The sequence below is a fragment of the Hordeum vulgare genome, chromosome 1H, assembly GCF_904849725.1.
Source record: "Hordeum vulgare subsp. vulgare chromosome 1H, MorexV3_pseudomolecules_assembly, whole genome shotgun sequence".
Lineage (NCBI taxonomy): Eukaryota > Viridiplantae > Streptophyta > Magnoliopsida > Poales > Poaceae > Hordeum > Hordeum vulgare.
This window is the reverse complement of record NC_058518.1, coordinates 184,112,840-184,132,281: the sequence shown is the minus strand read 5'-3', so window position 1 is coordinate 184,132,281 and position 19,442 is coordinate 184,112,840.

The window sequence follows — 19,442 nt, the reverse complement described above, 5'->3', positions numbered from 1 at the left end:
AAGTTCATTCATAGTTGAGATGCTATCCACCAAAGCTGCATATTACTTGTTATACTACAAATTGCATTATTCATACCATGGGTTGTTTGCGAGTACATTCCAAGTACTCATTGGCTTTCCACTGGTTATATTATTGACTAGACATGCAAGGACCGGAGTTTGTAGAACAGTACGTCTTCGGAGATGACCCTGTGAACGAGGACGCTTCCGAGTCAGAATGCCTATTGGTGTAGGCTGATGGCATGGGTACCCGCATAGCCCTAAGATTTCCTCTACTACTTGTATCAGTGTGATTTGGCCTTATAGGCCCGGCCTTGTGAATTTCACCATTCGGTCATGTGATGTAATAATTCGGTACTTGGATGTAAGACTCTTAATATTTAGTATGTGTGTGTTAGGTGAGCATTGATCTCTGGGATCACTGAGCATGTTCATTCGGCGATCTCGACTCGTAAGTCGGTGTCTCCACATTATGACTTTATGGGACGTATTCCTTCTTCGAATGGATATACTCATATTCTAGTTGTTGTGGATTACATTACTAAATGGGCAGAACCTATGTCAACTATGTAATTCCCAACATGCGTCCTATCCTTATTTTGGCACGAGGGCATTGACAGGGCTGGAAGCGCATCTTGTTGTTTTGCAAGAATGGATATCGTGACAATTACATGTACAGAAGAGAAGAGTATATGGAGGTAGCTTACACTCACCAGAAGCTACATCATGAACAACACAATGTATTCAATCACCATGTAGAAGACAGGGTTCGACTATGGATGAAAACAAATGATAAAAGAACGACGTCCATCCTTGCTATCACATGCCGCGGGCCCGAAACCCATACAAGAGCGATGAATAAGAAGAAGAAACTCCAAATAGAAAAATCATCGCACTCACGTCAGAGTATCACTTTACCTGTACCTGCAAATGCTGTTGTAGTAATCTATGAGCCACAGGGACTCAACAATCTCATTTCCAAATGTATCAAGACTAGAAAAACTTGATGGCTGAGATATGGTTAGGTGGTGAGGCTGTAGTAAGCAACTAAGCATGTATTTGAGTGGCTAACTTACGAGTACAAAAATAAAAGGCTGTAGTAAGCAACTAAGCATGTATTTGAGTGATCTATGAATAAACGAATGTGAACTAATAATGATCAAATGAATCATCTTGGACACCTACTTACGTCAGACATAACCCCACTGTGTCCTCATCCGGATGCAGAACTCATGAGAGGATATAGTCACGGTTAGAACACAGTTGGCAAGTTTTAATTGAGATTACTTCAAGTTATCTAGAACGGATGTTATACAAAGTTTCCAAGTTGCCACACAACTGCAGGAACGACTTTCTGAAAGATTTAACCCTGTAGGGGCGCTCCAACTAGGCCAACACCAACTGCCACATGATGCGTCGGAAACCTCGACCATGGAAAACCCATTTCCCCTCGGATTCCTGGTGGAAAACCTCAACCTTGAGAAAAATCCAAAGTATCCTCGAAATCCCTCACACAAGAAGTTCACGAAAGGTAAAACAAATACAACAAGGCTGCTTGACGTGCCGACAATCCCGATAGGAGCCACGTATCTCGTTCTCACGCCACACCAGATGAGCACTACGTATGGTGGTCTGATAGAAATCCCCTGAGTTGTCCCGGGTGGCCCTACAAGTGGCTCTGTTTGGGACCAACACCATCAGCACTAGCCCCCTATATTATGTTGAATTAACCCTCGGTAGCGCTAACTCCCTATGCATCAATTATTATCAGTATTATTATGTTGGGCAAACATAGTACCAATGATGGGCCTTGTCAAAAAAGTTTTATCCCGAAACAAAAATCGAGGGGGTCTCCATAACAACCCCAAACATCCTAGGAGTGCTCAATTATGGAACATAACACCGCTAGACGAAACTAATGCGACAAAAGTGAAACAAAACACCCAGCCAAAAGTGCCTTTTACCAGGTATATAGCTGCATTAAATTAAATAGTAATAATATGGTGATATAACAAGGAGCCATGTTTTCACATGGAAGCAACTGCACCTTCAACTAGCAAAGCTATAAGAAGGATGAGCAAGCAGTAACATAGCCAAACAGTTGTTTCCTGGGTTGTGGAAAGGTTAGAGGCTTTTCATGGCAATAGTGGGGGGCTTATTAAACAGGTGGTAGGCAGCGAGAGATAGCGAAGAAATGAGACAACTAGGAAGGCAATAATAGTAATGATATCAAGGTAAATAGTCATCTTGCCGAGATCCTGCTTGGAAGAAGAACGAATCAATGAAGCAGGCGAACCAAGGTAGTCGAACGAATCCTTACACTCCGACACGCTTGCGGAACTCTATTGAGAATGAAACAATTCGGAAACATATGCATGACAAGATGCCCAATCAAATATGATGCATGACCGTTTAATTACGCATGACACAACAACACACAACAATTTATTACTACACACTAAATGAAGCTCAACATGCACTCATTGCATATTGACGAAACTCCACATTTGAATTACTTAGTTCACTACCGTTTAGGTACACAACAATGTTAAATTTTGTTAAACATGGCAAGAGGTGAAGCATAAATAAACTACACTATCTATATATTTTAAATGAGGTCGCAAACAACAGATAGCATTTCCGAAATGACCCCATATGTGAATTGAAAAATTGGTCTAGATTTGTGCTAAACACATTTTATTATTTTTTAAAAAGAAAAATAAAGTGGAGCATGTGATTCTAAATGCCATTCTAGTCGGTTTACATACATAGATCAACTAAAACGGAGCTACGGTTTAAAAGATATGACCAACACAAGATGATATGACATGAATGCAAAATGCATGCAAATCACAACCACAACAGGTTAAAGCATGGATGCAACACGCTATTATGAGACTACATGAAATTCTAGGCAAGTTTAAACGTGGCTGGAACAACAAATAACAAATCCAGAAAACCTCCATATGTAATACCGAATTTGCTGCACGTCTGCCTAAAACACAATTTTAGAGTTGTTCAATAGGGAAATAAATGCCAGCTTGTTGTTCTACATATTTTTCTAACCAAGTTATATATGTGGATCATTTTAATTCGAGCTAAAATAAATCCTTTTAACATCGCTTCTACGCAAATTTAATTAAACACCAAGGTTATTTTTAAATATGGTTGAAACTTAGATCTTATGGAACTACACAAAATTCTAAGCATTTTTCATCTATCAAGTTTTTAAATGCGACACACAGTTATTTTGCTATGAATTAAACAATTCTAATATGGCCTCACGCAAAAAATGCAAACAACACATTTAAATATTTGTAACATGCATGAAAGTAGCAAATTAATAATATACACAAAATTCTGGACATTTTACAAATCTAAATTATTTAAATCCGATCCACAAGTAATTAGTTATTAGAGTTTTGAAATGATGCAATAATCTGTAATTATTCAATTACTGGAAATTGAATAAATTTGTAGGCGTGTAAAAAACGTATGCGCCAAAAACGACTACATGGCCGAGCTGCGTACATGGTGCTGCGTAACTAAATCTCGCACACGGTGATTGATAGGCTGGGGCTGCCCACCTTGAGGCATTGGGGCCGGCTGGATTGGGCCTCGGGAGGAACTGCGCTAGGGTGAAGAGGATCAAGGCCGAAGGGGCATTGGGAGGCGACGGATCTAGGGCTGGCGGAGACGGATCCGGACAGCGGGCGGGCAAATGGCGATGTGGGTGCAAGGTCTTTGGGCGGTGGCTGCGGCTTGCCATGGTGGAGCTCGGGGCAATGGCGGGGCATGCGACTCCGCGAAGGCGGCGGGGCGCGACAGGCGAGTGGCGGCAGGGCTAGGGCGGTGTGGCGGCTGCGGTCGCAGGTTACACGCGCAGCTGCTCCTCCTAGTTGGGCCCGAGGGCGGGCCAGCATTGGGAGTGCGGGTCGCGATTGTGGGAGGCATTGGATGCGCATGTGGCGCGCTCCAATTGGCCTTGGGAGGCGGGTGCAGTGGCGCCAAGTGGCAGCGGGCCACCAAGACGGTGTGGTAAACGATGCACGGGGCCTAGGGAGGCCAAAATTGTATGATTGGGATGTCTATATAGTCTATATATAGCAAATGGGGCTAGGGTTTGGGTCTAGGGGTGGTTTTTCGACCCAGGGACCGCGATCGGACGGTCCAATCGGAGAGGTGGGTTGCTGGTCTTAGTGGGCTATGGAGAGTGGGCTAGGTGATGATGAGAGGGAAGGTTAGGAGCCCGTGACAGAGTTTTCTAAACTGAAACGTCCCACGAATAAACCGACTATAATGCCGCTATATATTTAACGGTTCGAGTTTGGTTCACGAACTCCGATTGGGACGAAATTTCGTAGGCGGCCTACCCACAATAAAATGAGACCACACACCAACTTTCAACCCATTCCAAGAATATTTTATACACAGTTTTAAAATCAATATTTTTAATGATTGGGCGGTCGCGTGCGGTAGTAGTTGGTCTCAAAACAGTCGACGATAAAAACGAAGAGAACATGCAACTAATAATGGATGCAAGGTTTGAAACAAATGGAAGCAATGGAGTGATGATGCAATGCAGATGGTGCTCATGATGCGATAATGAATGCGACAAAGAAATAAAACACACAACGACAACAGAATAAAATGGGAATCTTCTGGAGCATCGGTTCCGGGCTGTTACAACTCTCTTACAATAACAAGAGATCTCGCCCTGAGATCGAAGAATGAAAAGGGGAATAGGAAGAGAAAGAGCAATAGGTAAAACTTAGTTGCTTCTTGACAAACGAGTGAAGCCAACGAATCTTGAAGGTTGCAAAAAGATGAAGAATGACATGAGGAACAAGCAACAATTCAAACGAAATTTTGGCAACACTTCGGTAGGAAAGTGGAGCAGACTTGATAAGATGGAAAGAATTTGAAAAGAAGACACCACACCAGTTAAATTGACAAGCAAGGGAAGGCCATGATATTTATTAACAAAATAATGGATGAAAGAGACAACAACATAAAGCCTTCAGAAGGAAGAATAGAAACTAGATCATTGTGGAGAAAAGAACGGAGAAGAAAAATGAAAACTACTACCACAATTGAACTTGAGAAGCATGCTTCCAAAGAGGGATTGAATGGAGTCGTTGGGAAATCAACAAGTAAAAGAAGATGCTTGTAGTGGGCTTACGAAAACCATCTCAAAAAATGATGTGACAACCAGCCACTAATGAAACAAAGATTACTTGGGAGGTACAACATATGCACAACTTCTTTCACCAATAGTATACAGTGAGAACATTGATCAACGATAATCACCATAATAGGAACAATCCTTAGAAAATGCTTTAGTTGATATCTAAACGAAGATAACTCAATGGAAGAATGATGGGATGAAAATATCCCATGATCAAAAAATTCGTGGGTTTAAATATATTGTTCTTTAAATAAATTCTCTTCGACACTCCTCATGAGTCAAGCATGCTAAAACACCACCTCAAAGGATGAAGGAGAATGAATTGCACTTTGAAAGGCAAGAGAATGAATACTTGAGGTTCCCCAACAAGAATCTTGAAGAACACTTGAAAATGAATTAAATTCTTGAGGAACCACCATGACGAACCATCGGGAATGACTCCAGAATCAAAGGATGATAGCAAAGAATTGAAGGTTGAAAATAATAAGATTATGACATTGCAAAGATTTTAGATGAAGCTACACGAAGTGATACTTGAGGAAACTTGAAACTACAGAAAAGGGAAAGATGAATCACTCAGAAACGAGAATTGATATCATTAGCCACTTCGAAAGAAGGATCGAAATCACCTCAAGGAAACAATAATAAGAATTATGTTATGTTTATCCTTCATCCGTTTAAATTGATGACACTCAATTGATTTGGCATACAACTTATTCTTCTTGAAAAATATTGGAGAGATTGAGAGATAGAGCACAAACTTGAAGAAGTCTTGGAAGAAACACCGTTAAGAATTTGGAATGAAAGAGGATAATACAAATGAACTGACTACATGAGGACAAAGAGAGCATGATTCGATTAGAGAATGCTTGAACAAGCCACCGATAAGAATTAAAAAATGAATGAGGATACCAAAAATGAATGCAGATACATGAGGCGAAAAGAGCATGATCCACCTTAAGAATTTAGAACAGATGGGGATATTAGAAATGAATGGAATACATGAGGATGAAGAGATCACAATCTGCCAAGCAGAAAACCTGAAGGAAGCACCGGAATTATCGAGATGCTAACGAAAAGTCAGCAATTGAGAATAAAAGCTGAAAGTTAAGGACAAAGAAATCTTGTGGAATGATGGCCTTTGGAGGATCGAGAAATGAAAATAACTCTGAAATGCACCGGATAGATACGAAAGGAATTACTCATGATCAAAAACAATTTAAGAGGTTCACCACAAATGAGATGACAAAACTACAAAGAATGGACAATATTTAAGAGAAACCTTCCTTTGTACTTCGAAGCTGAGCATGACGACAAGAAACAACACCATGAATTTCTGAGACACTTCGGAATAATGAATAGCGTATGGTTGAGCCAATGATGAAGACAACTTCGAAACAATCTTGGAAAAGGAATATGACTGATGAGAATCATTCTTACGTCATGTTGAAAAGAATTAGAGATCTCCAGAAACGATTAGAAGATCTAGATAAGATCCTAGGAAAACATGTGGGTCAAGGGCCCACTCATAAGAAACCACTGCTCATTTTTTTTAGAAAGAGTGATTGCACCTATATAAATGAAAACTTGATGAGGTGAGACCCTGAAAATAGTTGAAATAATTGGAATAAAAACACTTAACTTATAAGATATATTCAACACTTCGAACAGAATAAAGAGGGATGAATAAACAAAAGAGGCTTGGATGAGAATTTCCAACAAGGGAAACATTTAACAAATGAAAAGGACATGATGAACACCAAAGCTTGAATTGAATCCACCGAGGAAGAAAACAAGAATGAAGAATAATGAGCTCCGCACCTGAACATCTTCACAATGAAACATCGGATACGATATAGAAGAGAAGATAACAGAAGCATAAATGAAAAGAAAAGGAACTTGGATGATAATTAAATCACTGAAGAAAAGGGTGGGAGGGTTGGAAAAACAAAGACAACTTGGGAAAGATGAGACTAACTCCGGAAAGAAATAAGATATCGATCTTGCAAATATTGAAAAATATTGAATTAACTTGAAGAGAAGCACTCTGATTGGAAAAGAATTGCCAGCACAATTTGATTGAGAAAAACAAATAATTAACACTCCCATAGAAATGTGAGGACACCACTTAAGAAAGATTTGAAATAACCACTTGACATCAAAGGAACTTGAATTTCCATACTCCAACAAAACAAAGGATGATACTTGCAAATTATGCAAGAAACAAATATATGCCAGAGATTTCATTCATTATTTTCGTGGTAAGGTTCACACGAACTCCATCGTACATTGGATTGTCATATTGAAATAATGCTTGAATATGCTGCCTAGACATAGCGAACTACAATGCCTGAGGGAGCATATGTGATGACATATATCAAGATTGTCCTGTGTAAGAAAGATCATGAACAAGCGAATCCACTAGATGTCGAACCCCAATCTAACATCATCATCTATTGGAAGATATCCTAGGTAACTACCTGAATTCCCACCTAAGAACTCCCAATATTTTCTGGTTATGCAATCGGCTCCATGGATACAAGGAGAAAAATCCATCACTCGACTCCTAGCAATAACACTACCCGTCTAGTGTATCATATTCGTTAACACATGGCCAGAGATCTCGGAAACTCATCTACTCCAGACCCTCGTAATCATAATGATACCATGTATGGCAGTACATCCGGACGCTCTCCACCAGTACTAGGGATGCCAGACTCGTCTCGCCACTACTAGTATTGAATCAATTTAGAACATCCTACATCCTGAGATACTAAGGAAACTGAATGATAGCGAGTGTGACAAGAATCCCCTCGAGCTCAAGTCCTCGATAACATGAGGCACCAAGAAAAAAATCCCGATCACAGCAACATCGTAAAGATTCCAGAATACCCGCGTGATCCTAAAATATTTTGAGCGAGAAGAGGAAAAATAATTAAAATTCCTAAGTCGTAAACCTCACCAAAGCATGGAAGAGGAGCAAAAATAAACCTACTCTCCCATATATAATTAGACTCAACGTAGTTTTTTACTAGACTTGACTCAGCCAAGTTCGATCAATCAAGGGGGATCCTAGGTCGGTACTGCTTTGATACCAACTTGTAGCGACCAAGATCCGATCCTATCCTTATTTTGGCACGAGGGCCTTGACAGGGATAGAAGCGCATCTCATCATTTTGCAAGAATATATATCGTTACAAGTACATGTATGGAGGAGAAGAGTATATGGAATTGGCTTACACTCGCCACAAGCTACAACATGAACAACACAGTACAAGAATGTATTCAATCACCATGTAGAAGAGCAGGCTCCGACTACGGACGAAAACAAACTATAAAAGAACGACGTCCATACTTGTAACGATGAAGAACTAGAAGAGCAGGCTCCGACTACTCTATCCCAGGCTGCCAGCATAGAACCCATCCAAGATCTATGAAGAAGCAAAAGAATCTACAAATGGAACAATCACCATGCTCACGTCAGAGTATTGATTTACCTGTACATGCAACTGTTGTTGTAGTAATATGTCAGCCACAGGGACTCAACAATCTCCTTTCCAAAGGTATCAAGACTAGAAAAGCTTCATGGGTGAGATATGGTTAAGTGGTGAGGCTGCAGCAAGCAACTAAGCATTTATTTGAGTGGCTAACTTATGAGTACAAGGATAATGTGGGATGATCTACGCATAAACGAATATGAACTAAGAGTGGTAAAATGAATGATCCTGAACACCTACTTACATCAGAGCTAACCCCACCATGTCCTCTTACGGATGGAGAACTCACGAGAAGAGACATTCACGGTTACGCACATAGTTGGCAAGTTTTAATTAAGTTTACTTCAAGTTACCTAGAAACGGACGTTAAACAAAGTTTTCACGTTACCACAAAACCACGGGCACGACTTTCCAAAAGATTTAACCCTACAGGGGTGATCCACCTAGTCCATCACAAACTACCACACACTGCGTCGGAAACATCGACCGTGGAAAACGGGTGATCTCCTCGGATCCTGGTGGAAAACCCCAACCTCGAGAAAAATCCTAAGTATCCTTAGTATCCCTCGCACAAGACGTTTGACAAAGGTAAAAAATCCAGCAAGGCCGCCCGACGTGCCGACAATCCCTGTAGCACCCGCATATCTTGTTCTCAGGGCACACCGAATGAGCACTACGTACGGTGGCCGGATAGAAATCCCCCGAGTTTCCCCGGGTGGCGCCGCGAGTGGCTCTATTTGGGACCAACACCATCAACATCGACCCCCTGTATTATGTTGAATTACTCCTCCTGGAGCGCAAACGCCCCATGCATCAATTATTATCAGTATTATTATGTTGGGCAAATATAGTACCAATGTTGGCCCTTGCGGGAGGAGTTTCATCCCAAAAAAATAATCTAAGGGAACCCCATAACAACCCCAAACATGTTAGGAGCGCTCATTTATGGAACATAACACCGATAGATAAAACTAAGGCGACAAAAGAGAAACAAAACACCCATCCAAGAGGCCAAGCCTTCCGCCTTTTACCAGGTATATAGGTGCATTAAATTAAATAGAAATAATAATGTGATATAAGAAGGAACCCATGTTTTCACATGCAAGAAACTGCACCTGCAACTAGCAAAGCAATAAGAAGGTTGAGCAAGTAGTAACATATCCAAACAGTGGTTTGTTGGGTTGTGGAAACGTTATAGGCTTTTCATGGCAATGTTGGGAGGCTCATTAAACTGGTGGTAGGCAGCGATACATAGAGAAGAAACGAGACAACTAGCATGGAAATAATAGTAATTGTATCTAGGGAAATGGTCATCTTGCCTGAAATCCTGCTTGAAAGAAGAACAAATCCGTGATGCAGGCAAACCAACATAGTCGAACGAGTCCTCACACTCCGAAACACTTGCGGAACTCTATTCGGAAGGGAACAATTCGGAAACAACAATCAACACACGATAATACCACAACATATGCATGGCAAGATGCACAATAAAATATGATGCATGTCCATTTAATTATGCATGACACGACAACATACAACAATTTATTACTACACATTAAACGAAACTCAATATGCAACTCGTTGCATATTGACAAAACTCCATATTTGAATTATTTATTTCACTCACGTTTTGGTACACAACAATGTTAAATGTTGTTAAACATGGCCAGAGATGAAGCATAAATAAACTACACTATCTATACATTTTAAATGAGGATAGAAACAACATATAACATTTCCGAAATGACCGCATATGTGAAATTCGAAATTGGTCCAGATCTGTTGTAAACACATTCTAATATTTGTGAAACAAAAAAATGAAGTGGAGCATGTGATTCTACACGTCATTCTAGTCGGTTTACATATATAGATCACCTAAAATGGAACTATGGTTAAAAAGATATGACTGGATTGGGCCTCGGAAGGAGATGGGCTGGTGGGGACACCGACTCGGCCTAGTGCTAGCTTCGGCAATGCCTCAGCTCGCGGTACAGGCCGACCCACGCACGGCAGGAACTGGCCCAAGCGAAACACTCGATCTCCCTGCTCAACCCCGACTAGGACGAGGCAAACGAGGCCACGACAGCGGTGCAACTCCGGACGGCGGAGAGGATCGAGGCCTAAGAGCCTTGGGAGACGGCGGATCCGGGCCTGGCAGAGACGGATCCAGCTAGACAATGTGGCGAACGCGACAGGGGTGCGAGGTCTTCGGGCGGCGGTTGCGGCTCGCCATGGCGTAACTCAGGGCGATGTCGGGGCGCGACACGCGTGAGGGGCGAGCGGCGGCGGGGCTAGGGCGCCGCGACGGCTGCGGTCGGAGGTCAGGAGCAGTGGAGGAGACACACCAGCGACAGGGAGGTAGGGAACCGCGGGAGAGATCTCGGGCGGTGCTCGCGCGATGTGCGCTGGTGCACAGGCACAGCTGCTAGCCCTGTTAGGCCCGGGGGTGGGCCGGCCATGCGTCGCGGTGGGCCATGATGGTGGGAGGCGCTGAAGGGCCACGTGGCACGCGCCAATTGGCTTTGGGAGGCAGCTGTGTTGGTGCTGGCTAGCCAGGCGGCGCCAAATGGCTGTGGGGCTCAAGCCGAGTGCAGAAAACGATGCAGGGGGTAGGGAGGCGAAATTGGACGGTTCTGGTGTCTATATATAGCAAATGGGGCTAGTGTTTGGGTTTAGGGGTGTTTTTTCGACCCTCCAATCGATCGGATTGGTGGGTTGCTGGGCTTAGTGGGTTGTGAAGAGTGGGCTAGGTGAGGATGCGAGGGAAGGTTGGCAGCCCGTGACGTAGTTTCATAAACCAAAACGTCCGACGAATAAACCGGCTATAGTGCCGCTATATATCTAACGGTTCGGGTATCAAACGAACTACGACTGGGACGAAATTCGGCAGGCGGCATACCTACAATAAAATAACACTACACCCTAACTTTCAAACAATTCCGAGAATAATTTATACACACTTTTCGAAACAATATTTTAATGATGTCGTGGGTGCGTGCAGTTGTGGTTCGTCTCAAAACGGTCGATGACAAAAACGGAGAGAACCGGCAACCAATATCCGACGCAAGTTTTGAAAAATGGTGGCAACAGAGTGCCGATGCAATGTAGATGATTCGCATGATGTGGTGATGAATGCAACAAACAAATAGAACACACGACGACAACGGTATAAAATTGGAATCTTGTGGAGCGTCAGTTCCGGGCTGTTACAAACTAGTAGCATTGATCATAATAGTCCTATTAAAACGCTCAAAGACATTATCTTTCTGAGGTTTGGTGTCCCTAGATACTTAATGACTAATGGTGGTTCACATTTTATTCATGGTGCTTTCCGTAATTTAATAGCTAAATATGATGTTAATGATAGAATTGCATGACCTAATAATCATGAGTCTTGTGGACAAGTTGAACTGAGCAATCGGGAAATAAAATTAATCTTGCAAAAGACTGTAAGTAGGTCCAGAAAGAATTGGTCTAATAAACTTTATGATGCCTTTTGGGATTATAGGATTGCTTATAAGAATCCCATGGGATGTCCCCATATAGAATGGTCTATGGAAAAGCTTGTCATATAACTTTGGAGCTAGAAGATAAAGCCTATTGGGCAACTAAAGAACATAATTATGATTTCAAACTTGCTAGTGTGAAAAGGTTGGGTGAAATTAGCTCATTGGATGAATGGAGGACGCAAGATTATGAAAATGCTAAGTTATTTAAAAAAAAGTTAAAATATGGTATGACAAGAGAATTCAAAAACAAGAATTTAATGTAGGAGACCTAGTGCTTTTGTACAATTCTCATTTCAGTTTTTTGCAGGTAAACTCCTCTCCAAATGGGAAGGATCCTTTGTTGACCAGGAGGTTTATCGCTCCAATGCCATAAAAATAAATAACTTCGAACATAAAAACATGAAAGTGGTGAATGGTCAAATAATCAAACATTATACTTCCGGTGCACCCGTTAATGTGGACACCAATATCATCAAAGTCATAACACCGGAGGATGACATAAAAGAAGTCTTCGAGAACACTCCACAAACCTGAAAAAGGGGTAGGTACGTGGTACGGTAAGTAAACCAACTCCAAAACTTCCAGAAAAATAATTTCTATAGGTTATGGTATGTTAGAAAAATAAAAAAACAAAAAGGAGTCCATGGGACCCATGAGGGAGACACAAGCCAACAGGACGCGAACCGCGAGGGCTGCGGCCAAATGGCTTGTGGGGCCCTCATGTGCCTCCCGGACTCTGGCTTCTTCTCGAGCACGTATTCTCGTCCAAAACAAATCAGTATATGTATTCCAGTGGTTTTGAGTATCACATCCTGAGATTCTCCTCTGTTCTTGTTTCAACTGCTTTCTAAAAAATCTAGATCGCCATGACTTCACCAAGCCCTTCCAAGGACAAGTTCTTCGAGAAGGTCATCAACCCCTACATGCTGGAGGTGATGATGCATCCTCAAGCTATTGATATGCATGAGGGGTGCATCACATCCGAGATGTTCAAGGTCCCAAGATGGAGGGAAGCGAGAAGGCCAGGCTTGCCACAGTGGAATAGGAGGTCTACAAGTGCCAAGGAGTGGTTGAACATGGTCTAAGTGCTAACCACTCCATGATCACAGACTTCATCCGGAGAACAAGCTTGTCGGTGCACTAAATTCTGGGGTGTCTAGTGCCCCCGACTTGTGCACGAGCGCAAAAATCCCGTGACGGTAGGGCGTGGAAGAATCCATACAAAAAGCACCCTCAAGGTATCGAAGGCCCAGGTAAGCCTGTCTTGCCGGGAAGACACCCAAGGCCACGTCCATCTAATGGACGTGATGAACACACCTAGTGCAAGGCCCCGGCAAGCCTCCCTCGTCGGAAAGACAGTCGAAGCCCCCGGCAAGGTCCCTTGCCGGGACGAAGCACCAAGGCCCCGACAAGCATCCTTCCCGGGATTACGTGGCAAGATACAAGTGGGCGACCGCCCTTGCCATAGTGCCACCGCCCCACGAGTTCCCGCGCATTCCGCATGCACCAGCCGGGCGTCCAGGTGTCGAAACACCTGGACACAAGTCTTCACCAGCACTTAGCTGACATAGACAAGACGTGCATTTTAATGCACCTGATAGCGGTAGATAGATAAGCGATGTTGTAGGTTCACCGTAACATCTCGTGAACCTACCATCGAGCACTGTAGGTGACCCCTTTGCCTATAAAAGGAGGCCCTTAGCTCATTCACAAGGGGTTAGACTTTTTGGAGATTGGCTAAGAAGATGGTTATCATTTCTGTAAACGAACAACAAAAGAACGCTTAACACGATCACACGGGTAGGACGTAGGGTTTTACGCATAAGCGGGCGGAACCTGGGTAAAAAGGCTTGCCGGGTGTTGATAGTTGGGCTTGCTCTAGACGTTGCTTTTCCCCTCCCTACGATCACAAGGGTATCACGTTGATCCCCATAGGTGTCGAACTAGCATCACCGACATCTTTGGCGCGCCAGGTAGGGGGAGTGGAAAGACGCATGGAGCGGAGCAGGGTCAATGTCGTCTCCATCAATGTTTGGGCGCTATGCTGCGTTCCTCCAGAAACGGAGTACCGCGGCGGGCGCCCTATTGTGCTACGGCTTCCCAAGGCCTGCGCGAGCACGTTGCTACACGCGGGAGCGGGGTAGGGAGGCGGAGGCTCCAAGAGCGGCATCGTCAGGTCGATGCGTCGCTCAGGGGGCCGACACGCAGTTGTCGAGGGCGTGCCCGGACGCTTCACAGAGGCTCTACTGCATACTCCGTGGGCGCACCTCCGTGGAGCGATGCATAGTCGTTGAGGATGCGCCACATGGTCCCGAAGCCCCAGCGCACACTCCAGTGTGAATGTTGCGCCCCTGAGAGCGTCGCATCATCGCCCAAGGACGCGCTCGGGGGCTCCGCAAGCACGGCCTAGCAAGAGAAAAGCAAAGGGGTTACACCTTGGCTGGCTCTTCCTCCAAGCGACGGTCACGGACCATCGGCAAGAAGTCCTTGCCGAAGAAGAAGCCGCGAGGAGCGGTTATTTCCTGCTTGCCGAGGGCTCCGACGCCCCGGCAAAAGATTCAAGCGCCTCGTAGTCGCGGCGCGGACATATAAGTTCGTGAGTTTGAGATTCAAATTTGAAGTAGAAAGATTATTTTCCTTTTCCCTTTGAAAGTTTAAAATCTTTGTATGAGGAATTTGCGCATACTGGGACCTTCCCAAATCTCGGTGCAGGCTGTCTCTGTTTCGAACTCGTTCAAACGACCTGAACGGCCACGGAGCGCCTTCAAACAGTTGCGAACATGATCAACAGAGAAAGAGGCTACGTAGCACCCGATTTCATCTCAAGTTGTGCTTGGCGATTTCCATGGTTGCACCGAATGCGGCAATTAGCCTTGCCTGTAGTCGCTAGCAAGCTCCCAGATATGCAAAGACGAATCATACGAATAATAGAATCGAAAAATCGAAAAACAGTCTTTTTCATTCATATGAATAGATACACTTGGCTTCACTTACAAAGCATGGTAATCCTAACCTAAATACTCTATCTTTTGACGAGGGTCAACCCGCGCGAAGGAGTGAAGTACAAAAAGACAAAAAGGCAAAGCCCGCGGCACGGTCTGGACTGGCCCCTTAGGGCCGGCGTAGAGCCAGCGAGAATGACACCGCCCCCGATGGGCGCCGCGTGGCCCCCCTCCGGCCGAGGTGTGGAGGGCAGGGCACAGGAAGGGGCGAAGGATCTAGAGCCGGCGGGCACGCCTCCTCTCGGAGCCAGGGGACCAATACCCGCTCCGGTGTGGTGGCCCAAGTAGAGCTGGTGGAGGTGCCTCCTCCTCGAACACAAGGCACCGACGACATCTCCGGCAAGGCGACCCCGCCGCGCGGGAGCGAGCCGCGAGCAAGCCACGGCGGTGCGGTCTACGTCCGGTCGGGGCCCGGGGAGTCAACACCCAGTTTGACACCCCTTGGCCCTAACCCAACACAGACCTAGCCGCCACCACTGTCCTCCTCATTGCTATCGCTCAAGGCAGGACAGTCGGCATCGCTTGGGCTCCCTTTGCAGCAGTCGAGAAGCACACGTGGGCCCCCCTAAAGCAGCCTGGAGGTCTACCACAGATGCAAGCCCAGGGAAGCCGGAGGTGTTGGAGTAGCGCTTCGGCTCACCCAGCCTCGACCTCCGCGGCGACCACGGCCCCTCGCCCTTCCTCCACCACGGGCGTTCGGGCCGCCTTCCGCCGCGACACCCTCAGAAGCTGTGGCATGATCCGAACGGGATCCCCTCGCCACCCTCATGGCAGACGGTGGCCACCCCATCCCCTAACCATGGTTAGGCGCAAGTGCCACCAACACATAGAAGAAGATTCAGAAGGCCAAGATCGAGGAGTTGGCAGATTGAAGGGGAGTTGAGTGAGAAAAACCCCTCGCAAAGCCCTCCCAATTTATAGGATGGGGCGCGGGGGCTAGCCTCCCATACTCTAGAAGCCACCACCCTCTACAACCAATCGCTCGAGCTCACGGGCGAACAGAGAACCGCCCTGATCCGCCAATTCATGCACGGGCGGGCCTAGCCACTACTGCGCCTTTCAAGGCCTCGACTGCCACCTGTCCATCAATGAATGTGCATGCCACGCACATGGCAGAGGCGTTTCAGGAGGCGGAGTGGCCACTCCGCGCACGACCTCCCACTTCACACATCCGGTGCGCGGCGTGAGGAAAGGCAACCGCCAACAGATCCAGCCACGAAGGCCCGTACACCTCTTTGGGCCTGGCCCAACAACGCTTCACACGCCTTTCTGGCCCAGGCCCGGGGGTTCCTGTTGGTGCACTAAATAATGGGGTCTCTAGTGCCCAGACTTGTGCATGGGCGCAAAAAGCCCCCTTACGGTAGGGCGCGGCATAATCGAGACAAGAAGCACCTCCAAGGTATCCAAGGCCCCGGCAAGCCTGCCTTACCAGGAAGACACCCAAGGCCACATCCGTCTAATGGACATGATGAATACACCTAGAGCAAGGCCTCGGCGAGCCTCCCTTTCCGGGAAGACAGCCGAAGCTCCTGGCAAGCTCCTTTGCCGGGACGCAGCACCAATGCCCCGGCAAGCATCCTTGCCGGGATGACGTGGCAAGATATTAGTGGGCGACTTCCCTTGCCATAGTGACACCGCCCCCCGAGTTCCAACGCATTCCACATGCGCCAGCGGGGCGTCCAGGTGTCGAAACACCTAGACGCATGACTTCACCCGCAATTAGCTAACATAGATAAGACGTGCATTTTAATGCACTTGACAGCGGTAGATAGATAAGCACCGTTGTAGGTTCACTGTAACATCTCTTGAACCACCATCGAGCACTGTAGGTGACCTCTTTGCCTATAGAAGGAGGACCTTAGCTCATTCACAAGGGGTTGGACTTATTGTAGATTGGCCAGGAAGACGGTTATCCTCGCTGTAAATGAACAACAAAAGAAAGCTTAACACGATCAGACAAGTAGGACGTAGGGTTTTACGCGTAAGCGGCCCGAACCTGGGTAAAAGGGCTTGCTGGGTGTTGATCGTTAGGTTTGCTCTTGACGTTGTTTTTCCCCTCCCTACGATTACAGGGGTATCACATTGATCCCCATAGGTGTCGACCTAGCTTCGTCGACGAAGCTGGACACTAAGAAACTAGAGGAGGTTCTTTTGAAACTTCAAGAGCGGGCCGATCACCTCTAAGATCAAGTCTATGAACTCCAATGCCAAAATTGTGAGTATGAATCTAGGTTTCAAAGGATGACCTTTCCTGCCGGTTTCAGGACTCCCAAGACAACATTATCTTATTATGATGGGTAATCTACACCTTGCAAGGCAGAGGACACCCCGATTACAACACCACCATCACGTGAGAAGTATGATTGAGTACTCCAGTATGGGCACCACCCTTGGCTTGTTCAGAGCTTGGGGATGGTGCACCGGTATCGTATCACCATCACCCCCATCATCATTAGTGTATTTTAGTTCGATTCTTAATTGTTTCGTGATTTAGAGAAATAAATTTCAGATTTCCTTTGCTTAGTATTTTTGATTTGAGTCTGATCTACCATTGTAATCGAGTATGCGAGATATATAATAAAGATTAATTGGGTTTTTGTGGTTTACCCAAGGGCACCCGTCATCATAGCATGTCCATAAAAAGAAAGATATAGATCATATTCTTATCCCATGAGGAGTAATGACTTCACATACTGAAGAGAATAAGTGATGAAGATTGTTGAAAATTAACAAACACAGTATCAGTCATGGTTACAATCTAAGAAAGACTATGAAGAAGGAGAGGAGATTCCCATATAAATATACTATCTTGGACATATTTTGTGATTGTGAGCCCTCACCAAATATTATATAATGATCAAGTGTTGACATAGGACATGGAAGACAACATAATGGTGATGGTATTTCACATTCATATAGAAGTTATATGGTCATGGATCTTGTAACATATGCTGCTTTCTTTAGACCTTTTGCTAGCTCAAAAACTTCTCACTAAGTAGAGATACTACTTGTGCATCCATAACCCTGAAACCTAGTTTCTTGACATGAGAGTCCACCATACCTACCCATGGATTGAGTAAGATCCTTTAAGTAAGTTTTCATTGGTGCAACAAGCAATACAAAGTTGCTTCTAAATATGTATGATATTTTATTGCAAGGGAAATTAAACTTTGTACGATCTTGTGATGACAAAGAGATAGAAGCGACAGAGTGCATACTAAAGTTTGCTATCACAAGGGGCAATATAAAGTGATGTTTCGTTGGATTAAGAGCTTGCACATTCAAAAACTTAAAAGCACATGACCACCTTTGCTTCCATCTGCCAAGGGACTATCTTTTATCTTTGAAGTTCACTCTTATGTGTGAGTCATTAAACTTATTTTTTCCTTCTACCTATTCATTTTATTGTGGCAAGCATCATGTGTTGAGGAAAGATTCATATTTATATATCCAAGTGAATCTGGATTATCATGATTTATTATTGTTGACATTATCCTTGAGGTAAATAAGTTGGATGGCTAATCATTTAAGCCCCTATAATCCTATGTGTCCTATGAAAACATGAGCTCTAAAAATATGACTTGAGTATGGGCAATAATAGAAGAATAAATGATTTTTGGGTATGAGAACATTCCAATAAGAAAGCTCTTGCATGGACTCTCCTTTGAAATATGTTTCAATATGATTGTCCCAATGGCTGAGAACGTAGTTTGTTGTCTATAAAATTTATGCTTCATACTCCAATATTTGTGAATGGATTGTTACTTGATTATAAGAAGATATATGATAAAATAGTTGCTTCTATGCTAAAATTCATGATTATCTCATACCCGTATTTTATTTTTATCGACTTCTCCCTCTCAAATCATGTGGACATTATTCTCGAGCTCGACTTTCGCTTTCGCTTAAAGATATATGATAAAATAGTTGCTTCTATGTCTAAGCTTGGGGGAGTTGATACGTCTATATTGCACCATCAATTTTTATTGATATTTGTCTTATTATTGTCGATTATTCCCTGTTATTATGTAATTGTTATGTCTTTTCTCTATGAATATGCAAGGTACATTATGAATAGGAAAGTATCTCGAAACTCGAATTCTCGACCGAGAAACCGAGAAAAAGGCAAAAAAATCAAGTTGCTCCAAATGACCTGAAACTTCATGGAGAACTTTTCTGGAATATAAAAGAATTATTGGGCCAAATGCACCCCAGAGTGGCGGCCACCTGGGCACAAACCATCAGG